This window comes from Macaca mulatta, chromosome 5 (genome assembly GCF_049350105.2).
Source record: "Macaca mulatta isolate MMU2019108-1 chromosome 5, T2T-MMU8v2.0, whole genome shotgun sequence".
NCBI lineage: Eukaryota > Metazoa > Chordata > Mammalia > Primates > Cercopithecidae > Macaca > Macaca mulatta.
The window spans coordinates 114,384,744-114,407,367 of record NC_133410.1 but is presented as its reverse complement, the minus strand read 5'-3'; the positions used below and the strand labels follow the sequence as shown (position 1 = coordinate 114,407,367).

The 22,624-nt window shown below is 38.0% G+C and overlaps 1 long non-coding RNA gene and 1 other non-coding gene across 5 annotated transcripts in view; both read right to left on the bottom strand.

Annotated features, from left to right (window-relative positions):
• Positions 1-3,917: 3,917 nt before the first annotated feature.
• LOC106998441 (uncharacterized) overlaps positions 3,918-22,624 on the bottom strand; it is a 91,938-nt gene continuing 73,231 nt past the window's right edge. The window contains exons 3-4 of one of the 4 annotated variants that reach the window (XR_013417247.1): positions 7,965-8,165; positions 3,918-4,709 (exon numbers count right to left, since the gene is read on the bottom strand). This is a non-coding gene — a long non-coding RNA (uncharacterized LOC106998441). Of the gene's footprint in view, positions 4,710-5,364; positions 8,166-14,969; positions 18,848-22,624 lie in introns of those variants that run through there. The other 3 variants (XR_001444895.3, XR_013417246.1, XR_013417245.1) reach the window with 3 other exon arrangements.
• On the bottom strand, positions 17,672-17,782 carry LOC114678540 (U6 spliceosomal RNA). Its single transcript, XR_003729978.1, has one exon. It is a non-coding gene; the product is annotated as a U6 spliceosomal RNA (small nuclear RNA).

Below are 22,624 nucleotides of genomic sequence, written 5' to 3'. Positions count from 1 at the left end.
TAGGATTGGTATTCATTCTTTAAATGGTTGGCAGTGAAGCCATTGGGGTTCCAGGCTTTTCTTTGCTGGGAGAATTTTTAGTATGGCTTCAATCTCATTACTCATTATTGGTTCATTCCAGCTTTGGATTTCCTCATGGTTTAATCTTCATAGGTTGTATGTGTTTAGGAATTTATCCATTTCTTTTAGATTTTCCAGTTTCACATACAGTTGCTCATAGTAGCCAGTAATGATCCTTTGACTTACTGTTGTATCAGTTGCAATGTTGCCTTTTTCATCTCTTATTTTTATTTGGGTATTTTCTCTTTTTTTGCTTAGTCTGGCTGAAGGTTTGTCAATTTTGTTTAACTTTTGAAAAACCAACTTTTTGTTTTCTTGATCCTTTGTATTGTTTTCTTCATTTCAATTTTATTTCTGTTCTGATATTTATTACTTCTTTGGTACTAATTTTGGGTTGGTTTGCTCTTGCGTTTCTAGTTATTTAAGACACACTGTTAGGTTTTGTATTTCAAATTTTTCTTTGTTTTTCATCTAGGTGATTATAATTATGAACTTCCTACTTAGTACTGCTTTTGTTGTATCCCATATGTTTTGGTATGTTGTGTTTCTGTTGTCATTTGTTTAAGTACATTTTTCAATTTCCTTCATTGACCCCCTGGGTTATTCAGGAGCATATTATTTAATTTCCATGTGTTTTTATAGTTTCCCAAATTCTTCTTGTTAGTGACTTCTAGTTTTATTCCATTGTGGTCAGAGAAGATGCTTAATATAATTTCATTTTTTTGAATGTTTTAAGAGTTGTTTTGTGACCTAACATATGACTTGTCCTTGAGAATGGTCCATGTGCTGAGGAAAAGAATGTGTATTCTGCAGCCATTGGATGAACTGTTCTGTAAATCACTATTAGGTCCATTTGATCTATAGTGCAGATTCAGTCCAATGTTTCTTTGTTGATTTTCGTGTGGAAGATCTGTTGAATGCTCAAAGAGCGGTATTGAAGTCTCCAGCTATTATTGTATTGGGATCTATATCTCTTACTAGTTTAATATACTTTGTATATCTGGGTGCTACAGTGTTGGGTGCGTATATATTTACAGTTATATATTACAATATAGTTACAATATTCTCTTGCTGGATTGAACCCTTTATACAAAGGACTGCTTGTTCCCTTCTTATAGTTTTGTCTTGAAATCTATTTTTTTTTCTTATATAAGTATAGCAATTCCTGATTTTTTTGGTTTCCATTGTCATGGAGTAGCTTTTTAAATTGCTTTATTTTCAGCTTATGTGTGTCTTTATAGCTGAAGGTGTGATACTTGTAGGCAACAGATCAATGGCTCTTATTTTTCTCTCTATTCAACCATTTGGTGTCTTTTGATTGGAGAGTTTAGTTAATTTACATTCATTGTTATAATTGACAAATAAGGACTGACCTACTTTTGCCAATTTGTCATTTGTTTCCTGTTTGTTTTTTGTTCTTCTCTTCCTTTTTTTCTTCTCTCCTGTCTTCCTTTTAGTCAAGGTGATTTTCTTTGGTGGTATGATTTAATTTCTTGCTCTTTAATTTTTGTGAATATATGTGGTATGTTTTTTGATTTGAGGTCACCATGAGACTTGCAAATATTATCTCACAACCCAAAACTGCTTGCATAAATGAAATAACAAGCAAAAGGACAACTAATAACTCTATGCTTTAACTTCATCCTTCCACTTTTAAACTTATTCTTGTTTCTGTTTAATTTTTGTATACTATCTATGTCCTTTAAAGTTGTTGTAGTTATTTTATTTGACTCATCATTTAGTCTTTCTACTTAAGATAAACGTACTTCACACACCACAGTTACAGTGTTATAATATTCTGTATTTTTCTGTGCATTTACCATTACCAGTGAGTGTTGTACCTTCAGTTGATTTCCTATTGCTCATTAATATCCTTTTATTTCTGATTGAAAAACTCCCTTTAGCATTTTGTGTAGGATAGGCCTGGTGGTCATGAAATCCCTCAACTTTTGTTTGTCTGGCCAAGATTTTATTTATTCTTCGTATTTAAAGGATATTTTCACCATAGATACTATTCTATGGTAAAATATTTTTTTCTTCATAATTTTAAATATGTCACACCACTTTCTGCTAGCCTGTGAGATTTCCATGGAAAAGTCTGATGTCTGATGTATTGAAGCTACATTTTATGTTATTTGTTTATTTTATCTTGCTTCTGTTAGGATTATTTCTTTATCCTTGACCTTTGGGAGTTTCATTATTAAATGCCTTGAATGAATCTTCTTTGGGTTAAATCTGCTTGGTGTTCTATGATCTTCTTGTACTTGGATATTGGTATCTTTAGGTTTGGGAGGTTCTCTGTTATTATACTTTTGAATAAATATTCCATACCTATCTCTTTCTCTAACTCCTCTCTAAAGCCAATAACTCTTAAATTTTGTCCTTTTGAGGCTATTTTCTGTATCCTGTAGGTATGCATCATTGTTTTTTTATTTGTTTGGCTTGTCTCCCCGACTGTGTATTTTCAAATAGCCTGTTTTCAAGCTCTCTGCTTTTCTCTGGTTTATCAGTTCTGCTATTAAAAGACTCTGATGTGTTCTCCAGTATGCCACTTGCATTTTTCAGCTCCAGATTTTCTGCTTGATTATTTTAAATTATTTCAATCTCTTCATTAAATTTATCTGATATAATTCTAAATCCCCTCTCTGTGTTATCTTGGATTTCTTTGAGTTCCCTCAAGATAGCTATTTTGAATTCTCTGAAGGTCACCTATCTCTGTTTTGCATTGTTTAAAGGTCACATATCGTTGTTTCTCCAGGATTGCTCCCTAGTGCTTTATTTGGTTCATTTGGTGAGGTCATGTTTTCTTGGGTAGTCTTGATACTTGGGAATGTTCTTCTGTGTCTGGGCATTGGAGAGTAAGGTATTTATTGTAGTCTTCACAGTCTGGGTTTGGTTGCACTTGTCCACCTTGGGAAGGATTTCCAGGTATTTAAAAGGTCTTGAGTATTGTGATCTAAGCCAGATTTGCATTAGTGGGTACCTCAAGCCCAGTAACACTGTAGTTCCTGCAGACTCATAGAGGTACTGCCTTGATCGTCTTGAATAAGGGATCTGGAAGAATTATCTGAGTACCAGGGAGAGACTCTTGCTCTTTTCCCTTATTTTATCCCAAATGGAGTCTCTCTGCACTGAGCCATTTGGAGCTGCAGGTGGGGTGATACAAGTACCCCTATGGCTGCCACCACTGGGACTGTGCAGGGACTCGACTCACCCAAGGCGCACTGTAACCACTCCCTGGCTACTGCCTATGTTCACTCAAGGCCCTAGAGCTGTATAATCAGCAAGGGGCAAAGCTAGTCAGGCTTGTGCCCTTCCCTTCAGGGCGGTGAGTTCCCCCAGAGTCCAGGTAGATCCAGAGATGCCATGTGGGAGCCAGAGACTGGAGTAAAAAACCTTAGAAATCTGCCCAGTGTTCTATTCTACTGTGGTTGAGCTGGCCCTCAAACCACAAGACAGTCCTTCCCATTCTTTCCTCCCCTTTTCACAGGCAGAAGGGCCTTACCCTGTGGCCACAGGTTCATGGAACATACTGCCAGGCTACCACTGATATTCACTCAAGGCCCAAAGGCTCTTTCGTCAGTTTGTGGTGAATGTTGCCAGGCCTGAGACTCATCTTTCAGGGAGGTGGGCTCCCCTCTGGTCCAGGGCTGGTAAAACGAACTCTATTTTGAGAGTTGCACAGGAACCAAAATGCCCATTCTTTGTGTTTTTGTTCAGACTTCTAGAAGGTGACTGCAGAACATGAAAAGCACCAAATGAAAACAAGGGAGCTTAAAAAACAAGCTGGAGGATGGTTTTTACGATGAGGAGAAAACACTGTGAATCTCAAATATGCCAAAATACTTTCTGAAGTAGTTTTAGAATCACTGTTTATTAAATAAGTGAATTAATAACATGGTGTTTGAGTTCTAGGGGATATAAAGAGGTTCCTGGCTTTAGAGACCTCCCAGGCTAAAGAGTGACATGCAGCTCTATAATTTAAGGAACACTATTATAATACTGATAGAATACAAAGTACTATGAAAATTTAGGGAAGGAGAGAAAATGCATATTAGGGCATCAGAAGGAGGAAAGGGCCTTTTAACATCTGCTCCTAAAAGAAAATAGGATATCAGCAGATCTTGCTGGAGAGGGCAGAGAGACACTCCCTCTAACCAGTGCTTCCCCACTCATTTGCTCATAGTGAGGAAAGACTGACCATATTGGGAAGTCCTTGAAGGTTTTCAGTGCAGAGTTGTGTCATAATGCTAGCTGTGCTTTAGCAAGAGGCCTGGGATGCTAGAGTGGAAAGTGAATTTGGCAAAGAGGGGTTTAAAAAAGAATTTAGGAGACTTGCAATAGTTTAGGAGAGAGACTGTAATTTGAGCACTGAAAGCAGAAAGAGTCAACAAGTATTAAAGATAGGGCTTGAGGGCTGAGTCACACATGATGGGACTGTTGGATAGATTAAATAAAGAGAAGACTGAGGCAAATAAATCTGCCTGAAAAGATTTTTCTAACAATAAACTCACAATATTTAGTCATACACTAGTGCTTAGCACGAGATAAAGCAATTGGCATGTATTACCTAGGAGGCAGGACTTTATACCCATTTCATGGATGAGGCAGCAGAGGTTCCATAGTTAGTAACTTGCTGTGGTGCTAACCTGTAAGTAGAAGAGTCAAGACTTGAACCCAGATCTCTGTTACAGATCCAATGCATTCTTAACCATTCTACAGAGGGGTCTCTGAGGGTGATGGGCATCTGTCTTATCACTCCCTAAAGGTTTAGGATAAGATAAAATGGGCATGTAAAGAAGGTAGGTGCCCAGAGTCATTTCCTGCCATTAAAGGCTGCTCAGACTCTAGAAGAGTGAGGATGGGAAGGCTAAAAGTAGCCACGGTAAGGCTTAGAGCAGCAGTTCTCAAATTGTGGTCTCTGCATCAGCACATCAGCATCACTTGGGTACTTGGTAGCATTGGAGATTCCAGGGCCTTCTTCAGACCTGCTGAATCAGAAACTCTGTGAGCTCTGCAATGTGTGATTTAACAAGCCTTCCAGGTGATACTGATGACCAATAATGTTTAAGAACCACTATCTTGGGAGAATGGCTTCCCTTTCCTGCCCTACTCTAGGCCCAGATGCAAACATGTGAGCAATGATGCTGCTGTACAGGCCAGGAACAGACCAACCAGCTGTGGTGTGGCCCGGGCCCAGCTTGGCAAGAGTTAGAGTAGCAGGCCTTGGCTTTAAGGGGCAGGGATGGATGTCATGCCTCCCATGGCTACGACTGCTTCACTTGTTTGTGGAAGATCTTGTTCTTTTTTTTTCATGCATAGGGTCTGATTTATTTCTCCTTGCTGGTGCCTCTGTGGGTCCTGCATGTGCCTTTCCTGTTTAATGGCCCCCTCTACTCTACCAGATGAAGTGTTTGCAAGACTAGTTAATTAGCCAGAAGGTGCGGTGTGACTATGAGCTGAAGAGGAAGGACAGGGAGCTGCAGAAGTTCAAGGAGTGGGGGCAGCAAATGCAGGAGATAGCAGATGATACAGGAGCTGCCTGGGAAGTGAGTATCAGGAGGGTTGAGGGAGGCATTTCCAGATGCCCCCAGCTCCTCTGTGGCTCTTTTGATGTCTCCTCAGTGTCCACAATGAGCTGGAGTGGGATCTCTCTGGAGGGAGCAGCTACTGGGATTTTCTTTCCACAATTCTTCCCAAAGATTTTACATCCCTATCTTGATGTCCTAGGGCCCCAAAGTGAGTATTGTTAGACTCCTTCTCACTTTCTACCCTGGAAAACATCTCCAGACATTGGATATTTTGTCTTCTGGAATAGTCTTCCTCACTATTCATCCTCCCTCTCCTCTTTTCCCACCCACAGGCTGACATTCTCAATGACCTGAAGTGTTAGATAGGAGCCAGCCCACAGGTAAAATTGGCAAAGCTCAAAGCAAGTAATATGGGGATGCCTGTGTGTAGGTAGGAGGGAGGCCAGAGAGTAAAAGCATGGAAAAACAGAGCTAGCATGCTTGGGTTAGTTTTGTAACTATTCTCTTCTCTCACCTGTCTGCTCCATTTGGTAGAAAAGAAGTGAGTTGTTCTAGATGGTGGTGAGAAACTTTGAGAAGCAGATAGCAGCAGTTTCCAAGGAAAATGAGGAACTCAAGAAGTTGTTGACTATGCTAAACAGCTAAACAGAGATGTAGCTGAACTCTTGAGCTGCCTCTCATCAGACCTACTGTGAATTTTTATGTGGTAGAAACAGGATTAAACCTCAGGCCAGGCTCCTGCCACACAAACAGGTCTTTTTCAACTGTTCATGAGAGTAGCTAGTGATATTTTCTTTTCTCCAGAAACTTACCCTGCTTAGCACAAGACAGCTAGGTAACAATCTACATTCTAAAGGTTGTCTACTTCGGTCCTCCAAAACTGCAGGCTTGATGACTTTTCTTTATTGAGAGCAGGCTCAATTTTCCCTCCTCTTTTACCAACCAGAGAACCCAGGGGGCCAAATCTGTGGACTGTGGTGCCTTGTGGAAGCACTAGAGTTGCCTCAAGAAGGAAATATGATTACTCAGAGACTCGGATGGTTCCCTGTGTGGGTAAGAGCTGGGACCAGTGCTTTTCTTATGAAACACACAGCCCTGGGAGCTAGAGGCTTGAAACCCTCCTCACATGAACTCTACATCCTCACATGAACTCCCACTGGCCTGTCCTAGGCCAGGCAACAGAACCAGCATCAGCATCAAGGACCATGACCATGACAAGGAGCTTGTCCAGCTGCAGCAGGAGATACAGAAGGTTGGGACTTCATTGACTGGCAACAGTAGTGCTTCCAGGTGAGAGATATGAAGGGGCTTCTCTATGCTCAGGCTGTAAGGCAGGGACTTCAGTCACTGGGGACTGCTTTGTGCAGAGGCAGCTTAGTTCTAGAGGGATGCTATCAGCTCACCTCCAAGGTTCCTACTTCCTGGAGGCAGAGCAGAAGTTGCAGGAGGCCCCAACCCCTTTTGCCTATGGGCAAACACACTAAAGCAGAGAGAGCACCTTATTGCAGCCGCTATCCTTCTGGGCTAAGAGACAAGCAAAGAGGGGCTTACAACATGGTCTCTGGGATGCAGATGCCCCCAGTCCTCTGTGGTTCCTTTGATGTCTCTTCAGTGTCCACACTGAGCTGGAGTGGGATCTCTCTGGAGGGAGCAGCTACTGGGATCTCTTTCCACAACAATTCCCAAAGATTTTACATCCCTATCTTGATGCCCTAGGGCCCCGAAGTGAGTATTGTTAGACTCCTTCTCACTTTCTACCCTGGAAAACATCTCCAGACATTGGATATTTTGTCTTCCGGCTTAGTCCTTTTGACTGAAGCCCTCTTTTGATGTCTGTCTTGGTCCATCAATCTCTCTGAAAAGCTCTAGAAAGGGACCCTAATTCTTCATGCTCTGTTCCGTCTTCTATCTCCGGGCTCTGCTAAAGCTCAGGCAGGTGCCCTTGTGTCCCAGATGTTACCAGATTGGTGTATTGGTTTTAAGGGAGAATGAGTCATGGAAGAAAATATGTTGGGAGTTTAGATTAAAAGGTGGTATGAAGTCTTTTTCCCTTCAAAAAATAAGATAAAATCTCTTATATTGGGCAAAGACTAAAAAATAATGGATAAAATTCATGGGCTCTCTTCATGACTCCACTAAAATCTTACTCTTATTCCCTTCCTTTTCTCAACTCCTTATCTTAATGGAGGTTTAGAGGAGAGAACTGATGTTCCACAGTAGAAAGGAGCCCTTGTGGAAATGGAGCGGTAAGGGCAGGATGAAGGACTCAGAGAGTTCAGTTAGGAACATGAGTTTAAGAGTCTCCAATAGCATCTGTAAGTTTTCACACTTGAAAACAGAGGTAGGCAGAGGGCAGGAGTGGGGAGTAAGTACCAGAGAAGAGTTTTCAGTAGGCGAGGAGACCAGCGCCAGCTTGGCTGGAATGGAATACTTCCTCCTTTACTTTCCTGGGGCTGTTCTGTGTCAGTTCAACCAGCTGCCTTTTTGTCTTCCCATGGGATAGGCTCTGTAATTGGAACTGCAACATTCTTTCTAATTCAGGTAGCTTCCTTCTTCCTCTGGTTCAGTCAGAACCTGCAAATCAGGCGTTTTTGTACTACTATTAGGTTTTTTCTTTTTTTTCTTTAAATCAAACAATACTTTCTCTCCACATGGGAGTTCTGCTGGATTGGCCTTGTTCTTGGTCTACTGTTCTTCCTGATACTTTCTCTCCTTGGAGTTAGCAAAGGGTGGATAAGCCCTAGACTTCACTTCCTCCCTTGCTGGTAGTATTTGTGAATAACACTGACAAACAATGTAAGCTCAATGTCCGAATTACTTAAAGAAGCGATAATTTGGTTTTGGTGCAGCCTGAAGAAGAGTGAGGGTGGGAGTCAGGGACACTCTGAACTCTCAGGGTGGTTCTTGGATGTTATCTAGATGGATAGCCGTTCCTGTAGGTGAACCATTCCCAAATGTGAGGATTAGTGTTTAGGTCTATCTAGCTTTCCTTATCAGCAAGGAAAAGAGAACTCAAGAGGAGGGACTGTTTTATTCATAAGAGTTTCAGCAGTCACCATGACCTCTATACTCTCCTTCCCAACCCTGCCCAGCTCTTTTATTTTTGTTGGTGTATCCTGAGTTTTGTCAGCATATAGTATATATTTCTTAAAGATAGTATATCTTTTTTCTTTTAAAAACTAACACAAATATTTTGCAGAACTTTACAATAACTTTATAGTTAGTTATACATTTACACGATGGTGGGCATGATATTCTTGATTGACTACTTAATAATCATTTACTTCCCCTCTTTCCTGCTCTCAGGGATCATCTGTCCATCATAGAGCTTAAAAGTGACAAATACTTTCCTAGCTTGCCCTGTAGTTAGAGATCGCCATGTAACCTAAATCTGACCAATTGCATACAAGGATGGCTGGAAATTAGCTTTGTCTTTACAGAAACTGTTGTACTAGTCCACTGAACCAAACTGACAATCACGTACTCCAGTCCTTGTGTGAAACTATATTAAAGCTCTCGTTTTCACAGCTAGTTTTGGACAAGTATTGTGTGCCTTACCACCTGATGGTCTTTTATATCACGACTTGCCTACTTTTCAGCTCTATATTTTGCATTGTTGGTTGTTTGAAATATTTCAAGTACTTTTTTTCAGGACGGTTGCAAGAGTGGTATGCAAGAATTTGAGGACATATATCTGAGACTGGTTAGCCCTTACATATGAGTTACTTCTTTCAGTATGGACATCTTGGTTCACATTTTCTCTAAGATTTCAATAAAAATTGTCTCATTATTTTCTGTCATCTAACATATTCATTGAGAAGCTCAAGACTAGCTTCATTTTTCTTCTTTGTCTCCCCCCACCCCCATATTTTACCATGATGTAACAATGTTGGCTACTTTTCCTTATTTTTCTTAGTATATCATGAGCTTTTTTTTTTTATCTGCTTAAATCTTTTCTCAGTTTAGGGCAATTTTCTTTTAATGTCTTTGTACATTCTATATTTTGTTTTAAGCCATATATATTCAAAAACATTGATTAAATGAATACCAGTTTTTGATCTATAATCAGTATAGATAAGTGCCAGTTATTCATCTATAATTCAAATGTTTTTATTTTTATTTTTGAATCAGAGTCTCACTCTGTCACCCAGGCTGGAGCGTAATGGCACAATCTGGGCTCACTGCAACCTCCACCTCCTGGGTTCAAGCAATTCTCCTGCCTCAGCCTCCCAAGTAGCTGGGATTACAGGCACCCACCACCACAACCGGCTAATTTTTGTATTTTTAGTAGAGATGGGGCTTCACCATACTGGAGATGCTGGTCTGTTGGTCAGGCTGGTCTCTAACTCCTGACCTTGTGATCCGCCCCCCTCAACCTCCCAAAGTGCAGGGATTGTAGGCGTTAGCCACTGTGCTTGGCCCTTAAATTTATTTTTAATTGATACATAATTGTACATATTATGCACATATTACATATTTAGCAGTCACCATGACTTCTATACTTTCCTTCCCACTGTTGCTCAGCTCTTTTATTTTTGTTGTTATATCCTGAGTTTTGTTCAGGATCTGGTATATATATATTTTTTATATATATATATATATGTGTGTGTGTGTGTGTATATATATATATATAGAGAGAGAGAGAGAGAGAGAGAGAGTAAATGAACATACAAATGTTTTACAGAACTTTAAAATAACTTTATAGTTAATTATATTATGTTTACATGATGGTGGGCATGACATTCTTGGATGGATATATAGTTAATTACATTATGTTTACATGATGGTGGGCTTGACATTCTTGGATGGATATATAGTTAATTATATTATGTTTACATGATGGTGGGCATGACATTCTTGGATGGATATAAAGTGATATTTCAATACATGTATACGATGTGTAATGATTAATTCAGGGTAATTAGTGTATCCATCACCTCTTATTTTGTGTTGGGAACATTAAAAAATTCTGTCTTCTAGCTGTTTGTGTTTCTCAAATGTTTTATCTACTTTATTCACCCTTGTTCTATCTAGATCTGCAGTTGGTTTTCTGTAATGGAATTTCATCTTTGCTGTTTCTGGTGCCATTGAAAATGCTACGATTGCTTTATTTGTTTTCTTTTTTGTTATTAGTGCTCTTTTCATCTCTGATCTTGTATATTGTCATTATCTCTTGTCTCATTAATTTGTTTTAATTTCCCTGTGGGTGATACAGATGATAGTTGAGTTCCCTGTGCTAGTTTGTAGGCTTCTCCTTATATGTTCATTACCGACTAGAATAGATCTGTACTTGCCTTCCATTTCCTCTAAGTAGAAAGTACTTGCATGGCTATTGTTGGACTCTTCTTTTAGATCTTAAGATGTTTAGCTGAATAAATTCAGTTAAAGTGCCATTCAGTTAAATTGCCAGTCATATACCAGCCTCAGGGGGAGTAGGGAGGAAGATAAATATACCCACTAGAGAACTTGGTCTCAACAGTTGGTTTGGGTTTTGAAATTACTTTCTTAGAACCATATTTCTTTCTTTTTTCAGTTTTTAATTTTTGTGGTTACATATTGTGTGTATATATTTATGGGGTACATAAGATATTTTGATGCAGGCATGCAATGCATAATAATCACATCATAGAAAATAGGGTATCTATCCTCTCAAGCATTTATCCTTTGTGTTACAAACCATCCAATTGTATTCTTATTATCATTTAAACTGTACAATTTATTCATTATTGACTATAGTCACCATGTTAAGCGATCAAATACTTGGTCTTGTTCATTCTTTTAACTCTTTTTTTTGTACCCATTAACTGTCCCCACCTTCCTACCCCCCACCTCACTACTCTTCCCATCTCCTGGTAACCATCCTTTTACTTTCTATTTCCATGAATTCAAATGCTTTGATTTTCAGATCTCACAAATGAGTGAGAACATGAAGTGTTTATCTTTCTGTGTGTGGCTTATTTTACATAACATAATGATCTCCAGTTCCATCCATGTTGTTGCAAATGGCAGGATCTCATTCTTTTTTATGACTGAATAGTACTCCATTGTATATAAGTACCACATTTTCTTTATCCATTCATCTGTTGATAGACAGTTAAGTTGCTTTCAAATCTTAGCTATTATGAACAGTGCTGCAACAAGCATGGGGATGGAGATTTCTCTTTGATATACTGATTTCCTTTCTTTAAGGTATAAACCTAGCAGTGGGATTGCTGAATCATAGTTCTATTTTTAGTTTTTTGAGAAACCTTCAAATTGTATTTCACAGTGGTTATACTAATTTACATTCTCATCAACAGTATATGAGAGTTCCCTTTTCTTCACATCTTTGCCAGAGTTATTGCCTGTCTTTTGGATAAAAGCCATTTTAACTGGGGTGAGATGATAGCTCATTGTAGTTTTGATTTGCATTTCTCAATGATTATCCATGTTGAGTACTTTTTCATATGCCTGTTTGCCATTTGTATGTCTTCTTTTGAGACATGTCTATTCAAATCTTTTGCCCATTTTTGATCAGGCTAGATTAATCATGTTAGATTTTAGTCAAGTTAATCAGGTTAGATTTTTAATTAGGTTAGACTTGCCCATTTTTAATCAAGTTAGAAAATTAGATTTTTTCTATGGAGTTGTTTGAGCTCCTTGTTATTAATCCCTTGTCAGGTGCATAGTTTGTAAATATTTTCTCCCATTCTGTGAGTTGTCTCTTCACTTTGATTGTATCCTTCACCGTGCAGAATATTTTTAACTTGATGTGATCCCATTGGTCCATTTTTGCTTTGATTACCTGTGCTTGTGGTGTATACTTAAATTTTTGCCCAGAGCCATGTCCTAGAGAGCTTCCCAAACGTTTTCCTGTAGTAGTTTCATAGTTGGAGGTCTTAGATTCAAGTGTCTCATCCATTTTGATTTGATTTTTGCATATGGCAAGAGACAGGGGTCTAGTTTCATTCTCATGTGTATGGATAACCAGTTTTTCCAGCATCATTTATTGAAGAGACTGTCTTTTTCCCGGTGTACATTCTTGGCACCTTTGTCCAAAATGAGTTCACTGTAGGTGTGTGGATTTGTTTTGGGGTTCTCTGTTCTGTTCCATTGTTCTATGTGACTGTTTTTATGCCAGTACCATGCCATTTTGGTTACAAGAGCTCTGTAGTATAATTTATTTATTTATTTATTTATTTTTTTTTTAATTTTTTTTTTTTTTGAGACGGAGTCTCCCTCTGTCCCTCAGGCTGGAGTGCAGTGGCCGGATCTCAGCTCACTGAAAGCTCCGCCTCCCGGGTTTACACCATTCTCCTGCCTCAGCCTCCCGAGTAGCTGGGACTACAGGGGCCCGCCACCTCGCCCGGCTAGTTTTTTGTATTTTTTTTTAGTAGAGATGGGGTTTCACCGTGTTAGCCAGGATGGTCTCGATCTCCTGACCTCGTGATCCACCCATCTCGGCCTCCCAAAGTGCTGGGATTACAGGCTTGAGCCACCGCGCCCGGCTGTATAATTTAAACCAGGTAATGTGATTCCTCCAGTTTTGTTCTTTTTGCTTAGGATAGCTGTGGTTTTTCTGGGTGTTCTGGTTCCATATAAACTTTAGGATTTTTTTTTTCTATTTTTGTGAATAATGTCGCTGGTATTTTGATAGGGATTGCATTGAATCTGTAGAATTCTTTGGATTGTTAGGACATTTTGACAGTATTGATTGTTCTGATCCATGAACACGGAATACTTTTCCATTTTGTTGTGTTCTCTTTGATTTCTTTCATGTTCTATAATTGTGATTATATTTGGTTAATTTCTAGGTATTTAATTTTATTTGTGCCTATTGTAAATGGGATTACCTTTATGATTTCTTTTTTAGATTGTTCATTGCTAGCATATAGAATTGCTACTGATATTTGTATGTTGATTTCATATTTTGCAACTTTATTGAATTTAATAGTTATAATAGTTTTTTTTTTTTTTTTTTTTTTTTGGTGCGGTCTTTATGTTTTCCCAAATATAAGATTGTATCATCTGCAAACAATGATGATTTGACTTCTTTCTTTCCAACCTGGATGCACTTTATTTCTTTCTCTTGTCTGGTTACTCTAGCTAGGACTTCCAGTGCTATGTTGAATAATAGTGATGAAAGTGAGCATACTTGTCATGTTCCAGATCTTAGAGAAAAGGCTTTCTATTTTTCTCCGTTCAGTGTGATACTATTTATAGGTCTGTTATATATGGTTTTTATTATGTTGAGTTACTTTCCTTCTATACCCAGTTTTTTGAGGGTTTTTTTTTTTAGCATGAAGGGATGTTGAATTTTATGAAAGCCTTTTCAGCATTAATTAAAATGCTCATATGGTTTTTGTTTTTTTATTCTGTTGATATGATGTATCATGATGATTTATTTATGTATGTGGAACCATCCTTGCATCTCTGGGATAAATCCCACTTGGTTGTAATGAATGATCTTTTCATTGTATTGTTGCAAATATTTTGTTGAGGATTTTTGCATCTATTTTCATCAGGGATATTGGCCTGTAGTTTTATTTTTTTATTTTTTTCCAATGTGTATTTGTCTGGTTTTGCATCAGGGTAATACTGGCCTTGTAGAATAAGTTTGAAAGTATTCCCTTCTCACCTACTTTTTGGGAGAGTTTGAGTAGGATTGGTATTAATTTTTCTTTAAATGTTTGGTAGAATTCAGCAGTGAAGGCATTGGGACCTGGGCTTTTCTTTGCTAAGAGATTTTTTTTTTTTAAGTCTTTTTTTTTTTTGTTTAATTTTTTTTTTTTGAAATGGAGTCTGGTTTTGTTGCCCAGGCTGGTGTGCAGTGGTGCCATCTTGGCTCACTGCAAGCTACACCTCCCAGGTTCACGCCATTCTCCTGCCTCAGCCTCCCGAGTAGCTGGGACTACAGGCTCCTGCCACCACGCCCGGCTAATTTTTTGTATTTTTAGTAGAGACAGGGTTTCACCATGTTAGCCAGGATGGTCTCAATCTCTTGACCTCATGATCTGCCCACCTTGGCCTCCCAATGTTAATAATTTTAAAAATTTTAAAAGGAGATTTATTATTATGGCTTCAATCTCATTACTTGTTATTGGTTCATTCTGTTTTTTTTTTAAAAAATTTCTTCATGGTTTAATCTTGGTAGGTTGTATGTGTCAAGGAATTTATCTATTTCTTCTAGATTTTCCAATTTATTGGCATATAGTTATTCATGGTAGCCACTAATGATCCTTGGAATTTCTATGGTATTGACTGAAATGTCTCCTTTTTCATCTCTGATTTTTGTTCACTTTGATTATCTGTTTTTTTCTTAGTCTGGCTAAAGGTTTGTCAATTTTATTTTTTAAAAAACTTGTGTTTCATTGATCTTTTGTATTTTCTTCATTTCAATTTTATTTATTTCTGCTCTGATCTTTATTATTTTCATTTTTATAACAATTTTATTACGATAATGTATTATAAAATTCACCCTTTTCAATTGTATAATTCAGTGATTTTTAGCATATTCACAATGTTGTACAACCATCACTACTATCTAGTTCAAAGTCATTGTCATCACCCTAAAAAGAAACTCCATACCCATTAGTAGTCACTCCTCCTTTCTACCTACCACTCCAGACCCTGAAAACCATTTACACTTCTTCTTTTTTAGTTTAATTTAATTTTAATTTTAAGTTCCAGGATACAAGTGCAGGACATGCAGGTTTGTTACATAGGTAAACATGTGCCATCATGGTTTGCTGCACCTATCAACCCATCACGTAGGTGTTAAGCCTCGTATGCATTAGCTATTTATCCTGATGTTCTCCTTCCCCGGACCCACACCTCTCTGTCACAGGCCCCAGTGTATATTGTTCCCCTCCCTGTGTCCATGTGTTTTCATTGTTCAGCTCCTGCTTGTAAGTTACAATGTGCGGTGTTTGGTTTTCTGTTCCTATGGTTAGTTTGCTGAGGATAATGACTTCCAGCTTCATCCATGTCCCTGCAAAGGACATTGATCCTTGTTATTTTCTTTTACTAATTTTGGGTTTAGTTTGCTTTTGCTTTTCAAGGTCTTTAAGATGTATTGTTAGGTTGTTATTTGAAGTTTTTCTTTGCTTTTAATGTAGTAGCTATAAACTTCCCTCTTAGTATTGCTTTTGCAATATCCTATAGGTTTTGGTATGTTGTGTTTCCATTATTATTTGTTTCAAAAAATTTATAAATTTTCTTCTTAATTTCTCCATTGACCCACTGCTTATTCAAGAGTGTAGTGTTCAATTCCCATGTGTTTCTAGAGTTTCCAAAATTCCTCATGTTATTAACTTCTGTTTTTTTTCCCATTGTGGTCAAAGAAGATGCTGATGTTATATCAGGGTTTTTTCTTTTTTTTTTTTAATGCTTTTAAGACTTGTTTCATGACCTAATATATGGTCTATCTTTGAGAATGGTCCATGTGCTGAGAAAAAAAAATGTGGATTCTGCAGTCGTTGGATGAAATGTTCTGTAAATCTCTATTAGGTCCATTTGATCTGTAATACAGATAATTCTGATGTTTCTTTGTTGATTTTCTCTCTGAAATTTCAGACCAATGCTGAAAGTTTGGTGTTGAAGTCTCTAGCTACTATCATATTAGGATCTCTTTCTCTCTTTAGTGCTAATAATATTTGCTTTATATATCTGAGTGTTCCACTGTTGGCTGCACATATATTTATAATTCTTACATCCTCTTGCTCAACTGACCCCTTTATCATTATATAGTGACCTTCTTTGTCTCTTCTTACAGATTTTGTCTTGAATTCTATTTTGTCTGATTTATGTATAGTGACTTCTGCTCTTTTTTGGTTTCCACTGACATGAAATACTATTTTTCCATCCTTTTATTTTCAGTCTATGTGTGTGTAAGTGAAGGTGTGATTCTTGTAGGCAACAGATCATTCAGTCTCGTCTTTTTATCCATTTAGTCACTCTATATCTTTTTATTGGAGGGTTTAGTTCATTTACATTCAAGTTATTAAGAACTTACTCTTGCCATTTTGTCATTTGTTTTCTTGTTGTTTTGTGATCTTCTCTTCCTTCTTTTTTTTCTTCCTATCTTCCTCCCCTCTGAGGATATCCAGAAATGCTATCCAAGAGCCAAGGCCTGGAATAGGGGACCCCAAGAGTCTGCTTGGTGCTCTACCCCACTGTGGTCAAGCTAGTACCTAAGATGTAAGAAAAAGTTCTCTTTACGTTTTCCTCTGCTTTTCTCAAGCAGAAGGAGTGTCTCACTGTTGCCACCACACCTGATAATGTACGTGGGCACACCTGAATTCAGCATATCTAAGAGCCCAAGTACCATGGCATACTACCTGGGTATTGCTGCTGGTTATTCAGGGCCCAAAGGCACATTAGTTTGCAGGTGATGAAACCTTCCAGGACTGGGTCCTTGCCTTCAAGGCAGTGGGTTTCCTTCTGGCCCAGGGTGTGTCTAGAAATGTTGTCTTGGAGCTAGGCCCTGGAGTAGGGTCTCAACACTCTGCCCAGTGCCCTATCCTACTGTGGCTGAGCTGGTGTACAAGATGCAAAACAAAGTCCTTTTTACTCTTTACTCTTACATTAAACAGAAGGAAGGTGTTACTTTCATTCCCACAAGCTGCACTGTTTGGGGCTGAGGGAAGGGTGGTGCAAGCACTCCTTAGCTGTCCTGGCTGGTGTCTCCCCAAGTCATGTGCCACGCTAATACAATAGCTCTGAGCCCAACCTAGCACCAGGAGTTGCCTAGGAATTGCAGTCCTTGGGCCTTAAACTGCCTTGCCAGTTTATCTAAAATCCTGGAACACTTTGGCCCACAGTGGTGAGACTTGCCAAGTAACTCAAGTTTTGACTGTTAGTATAGACAATTCCCCTCTGACTGGGTCTGGTCCACATGCTATCTCCATGTGCAGGCACTGGCTAAGCCCAGCACCACTTTACTCTCCACTGTGATAGTGCAGCATTGAGTTAAATATAAAGTCACCCTGTTGCTGCACTCTCCCTCCTCAAAGTACAAGGATTATCTCTCCATACCAAACAACTGGTGACAGGAAATGGGACATGTATGGCCTCAGGGACTCAAGACTGTCTCTCCTACCCTCCTCAGAGGACACTTCACAAATTTGTGTGTCATCCTTGCAGAAGAGCCATTCTAATCTCTGTATCATTCCAATTTTAGTGTTATGTGCTACGCTAATATGTATTAGCACTCATATTTATTATAGTCCGGGTATATAATGTCACCAGGGCCAGTCCTACAATGTTAGTAGGAATGTAGAATGCTTTTATATTCTAGGAGAGTGTACTTCCAGTAGGGACCAGTTTGCCACATAAATTATAAGCCAGATCAGAAAACATTTTATTGTAGATTTTCCATTTGGTGTGGCCAGGATTCTTAATAACGTAGCATAGCCCTTGTATATTCTGGTGATAGAATACCACGTTGAGTGGTGCAAACCTCATGTCTACCCCTGTTCCCTCTACTTTAGAGGTATGTGTGTGTTTTGTTGTTTTTCTTTCCCATATTCCTTTACTACTTTGGGGGAAGGAGTATCATGGGTATGTTCCTGATTAGTTCCTCCAAACTAATCTCATTTGCGTTATTCCTAAGTGAAAATCTCCTCAGGCTTTTACTATGCCTTGTCGAGGAGGCATCCACATGGTGTGAATTATCTGGTGGACTGATGTCTGTCTGTCTTTCTTTCTTTCTTTCTTTCTTTCTTTCTTTCTTTCTTTCTTTCTTTCTTTCTTTCTTTCTTTCTTTCTTTCTTTCTTTTGTCTTTCTTTTCTTTTCCTTCTTTTCCCTTTCCTTTCCTTTCCTTTCCTTCCTTCCTTCCTTCCTTCCTTCCTTCCTTCCTTCCTTCCTTCCTTCCTTTCTTTCTTTCTTTCTTTCTTTCTTTCTTTCTTTCTTTCTTTCTTTCTTTCTTTCTTTCTTTCTTTCTTTCTTTCTTTCTTTCTTTCTTTCTTTCTTTTTCTTTCTTTCTTCTTTCTTTCTTTTGTCTTTCTTTTCTTTTCCTTCTTTTCTCTTTCCTTTCCTTTTCCTTCCTTCCTTCCTTCCTTCCTTCCTTCCTTCCTTCCTTCCTTTCTTCCTTTCTTCCTTTCTTCCTTTCTTCCTTTCTTCCTTTCTTTCTTTCTTTCTTTCTTTCTTTCTTTCTTTCTTTCTTTCTTTCTTTCTTTCTTTCTTTCTTTCGTCTTTCTTTCTGTCTTTCTTTCTGTCTTTCTTTCTGTCTTTCTTTCTTGTGTGTCTTTCTTGTGTGTCTTTCTGTGTAGAAGAGCTGGAAAACAGAACATTAATTCCTTGAATCTCTAAGATAGGGGACTAAATGTGATTCACGTTCACTATACAAATGCACTTACATAAGGTTTGGAAGAAAGAAGTGAGGTTCAGGCCATTCTTCTGGTTCTGCTGGCAAATGCTATCCTGCATACCCAATTTGGTGGTTGTGTCCTGATCATGGGGTGGTGGCTGTGAAGTTTTGCAGGTAGGTTTTTTGATTATAGAGCAGCGATTTTATTCATAGCTTAGTGTGATTTTCAGTCATATCTGAAAACTCAGTTTGGCGTTTGTTTATTCAGCTTCCTAATGACTGTAAAATAAGTTTCTGCTTAACTAGAATAGATACATTATTTACCACTGGACTTCAACCAATGTGAACTTTGCATAATTTTCTCTATTCTTATTTTTCCTCTGGGATTTGGCTTAGGAAATCTTAGGAAGTTTCTAGCAAGGATTTTGGATATCTGCTACCATACCACCATCATTTCTGGAGGTCTGTTTATAATCAATTTCAGGTAACGAAATTTCAGATATTTGTGTAATCAAAGCTTTGTTTTCCTTGCATTTTTGTTTTGGGAGTTTACTTTTAAGAAGATTGGTTTCTTGACGATTTTATAGACACCCTACCATTTTCAAAGACTTGTTGGTAATACAAATCCCAGTGATTTTACTATAAACCAGAAACTAGCTTCTTTATGAATCATTTTCTGTTGGTTGGTTTGTTGTTGTTGTTGTTTGTTTGTTTTATTGCTCTTTACCATCTTGCTTTCATGAAGCTCAGGGTAATGAAAGGGTCTGAAGTAAGCAGACTGATAAAGCTGACATGTACTTTCTCTGTTCCCTGTATTTGTATCTATTAGATCTTAACTGAGAATGTAAGAGAGGTAGGAGTAAATCTTCCTGTAGAATAACTAAGCTGATTGTGGAAGAAACTGTAGACTTTAGTGTTAAAAGAGGAAGTGACTGTGAGTGCTCTAGGTAGACAGAGCAATATTTGACAAATGCAGTGACCTGGATATGAGAATAAACATGGTGGCCTCTGCAAACTGTCGGCAAGTATTGGAGCCAGAGTGAGTGTGGTGGGCTAACACTGAAAAAAAGATTAGTGCATTCCTGGTGGCCAAATGAGAAAAAGATCAGGGCATTTTACTTCTCTAATCCTAATAGATCCCACAGTCCCATGTAGCCCAGTTTCTTTATGGAGGGGGGCCTCTAAAAAAGCCGAGTCTGAGTAATCAAAAAATCATCAAGCAACTCTAATCTTAACTGTACTTTTCAAAAAATATAAAAATCATCACTTTCCTCTATCCAATTTCTGTTTTCTATTCCTCCTATTTTCTAACACCCAAAAACTACCTCTGTAAACTCTTAATCCTTCAGTATTTTCTTGACATCCAGCTCTCATCTTTTCCCTTCTCCCTCTCTTTCCTTTTCACTTATCTATCTCTTTATTAAGTTTACTTAATGTCTCCAAGTCTTTCTCATTCTCTGGTCATTTATTTGTCTAACCTCCTAATAACTACATCCTAAAAGATCCAGAATAGGTCTAGAGGTAGAACTTTCTTGAGAGAGCAGGAAAGAAAGACAGGAGCTCTGCGTACTTTTATAAATGCAGTGGCCAAGTACACTTAGAAACTTGTACTTAATTCTGGATCTAGTTGCAGTCATGGGACGATTTTTAGCCAGGGAGTGATATAGTAAGATTTGCATGTTAGAATGTTTCCTTTTATGGAGTTGCAGAGAATAAACAAATAATTACTTCAGTTACATAAACATAGTAGTGCTGAGCATTTATTAAATTTACATATATAATGACTATCATAGGCAATAAGGAAACTTATAATTACAAGTAACTTTAAACAACTGAGCTAAATATAAACAGATAATCAGGATCGAAGAAAAAAGGTCTGCAAAAATGAGTGTTGTGATAGTTTCTTTTATTCAGCTCCAAACTTACCTCACAGTTGTTGTTGGAGCAGTGAGTAAACCAGCTTACTAATTTACAGCAATTGTGGTAGTCGACTTCAAAAGTGATTTCTTGGGAGTGTGTTTTGAGAAGTTGAGGACCAAACAATAAAATGTAAATTTAATGTTAGAGACTATAAGGACTGAGTATACTGCTTTCTAGAACGTAAGAGTCAGGAACATGAATAAATAGATTCCTAGAGCATAAATGGTTAATATGTCTATCAACTATCTGGTATCTGTTGTTTTTCTCAGATTTGATAGATGCTACACTAATAGTATTTTAGTCTGGAAGAATTTTAAAGCAGATGTGTTTTATTCACTTTTGACATAGAAAAACAAATCTCTGTAGGGTGCCTGGGAAAGTCTGATTCTAAGTATCATGCTGTCTGGACATGCCTATGCCATAATATGCATTCTCACATAACCGGTTTGTGATGTGGTATGATCTTATGGTGACTAATTGAATTTTGAGAAAGTTTGCCAATGACAATGATTTTAGGGTATGTTGACCCTTTCTTTTCTGCAGGAGATTGAGACATCTTGATGCTCCTTCTGATTTGTAATGGGGGACTTAGTAAGATACAACATAAAGACATCCTCTAAGGGATGGCCCCTAGCCAACAGGTCTTGTGGGAAGTATCTGTAGATAGTCAGCACATAGGCAATAGTTCTCTTTATTTTCTCTGCAAGAGACTAGCTATCAGGCACCAGATAATGTTCGTGTTGTCATCAGGTGTGATTGCCAGGATGAACATAAAACAACAAACATATCTAACCCACCAGTAGAGCTGCTTTTCCACTTTCCTTTCCCATTGGGTGTGGCTTTGTGATTCTACTAAGATCAAGAGAGAGGAAAAGAGAGTTTGGCAGTTTGGAAGAGCTGCATGGAAGACGTGATACTTGAAAGAAAGATAGTTAGGTTTAGTGAAGTAGGAAAATAATCAGGGCAAAAAGAGAAACAGGAACAAAAGTTGAGCTGTATGATAATGAGGTGCCCATGAGCAGAGGGAGTTCATGCTCAGTGAGGACAAGAAGATGCTCAACCAAATGAATCTAACTTGCTCTTTATTTAAAAGTCACTGGGGATACACAATCTACATAGTATCAAGTAAAGGATGGCCTGTTTAGCTTGTAAATGATGACAAAATTTAGTGATTCAGAAAACAATGACCTGTTTCACATTTATTCATTAGGCTGAATTTTGTGTTCTATTTTTATATTCAAACTCTATACCTGTTCCCCTTCTCACTGTACTACAATGCTGAAATGTATTTATTTTAATCTATAGGTTAACATTCAGAATCAACTAATCAGGAATTTCTTCAGTTTTATGCATGAAGGGTATGTTTCACAAGTATAAAAAGAAAAAATTTAAAAATGTTTGATATAAGAAAATATCTGGCTGTTTGGGTCCTTTCTTTTGAGAATGGGAGTATTCTAGAAACAATTTTACCTGTACCTTAGGATTGCAAATGGAAATCCTTGATATTTACATTTTAGTGTCTTTTTAATGCTTACTATGAATTCTACATCATCAGATATGTGGTGGCAAAGGTATAATTTTTCTGAAAAATTATATTTTTTAGCAAGAATATTTGCATGCAAAGCATCTTATTTTTTTCTGAATGTCATGCTTTTCCTGGAAACCATTAATTTTCTTTCAGTATTTTTCTATTTTCTACAGTCTGTTGATAGTGGTGGGAAACTTGAACTTGAAACACTGTTTAGCCATGTAGATCTTGAAATTAGTATGTCTTTCTCAATGAGGGAGAGCATTTGAATTGGTAATTAGTGTTGATTCAGGATA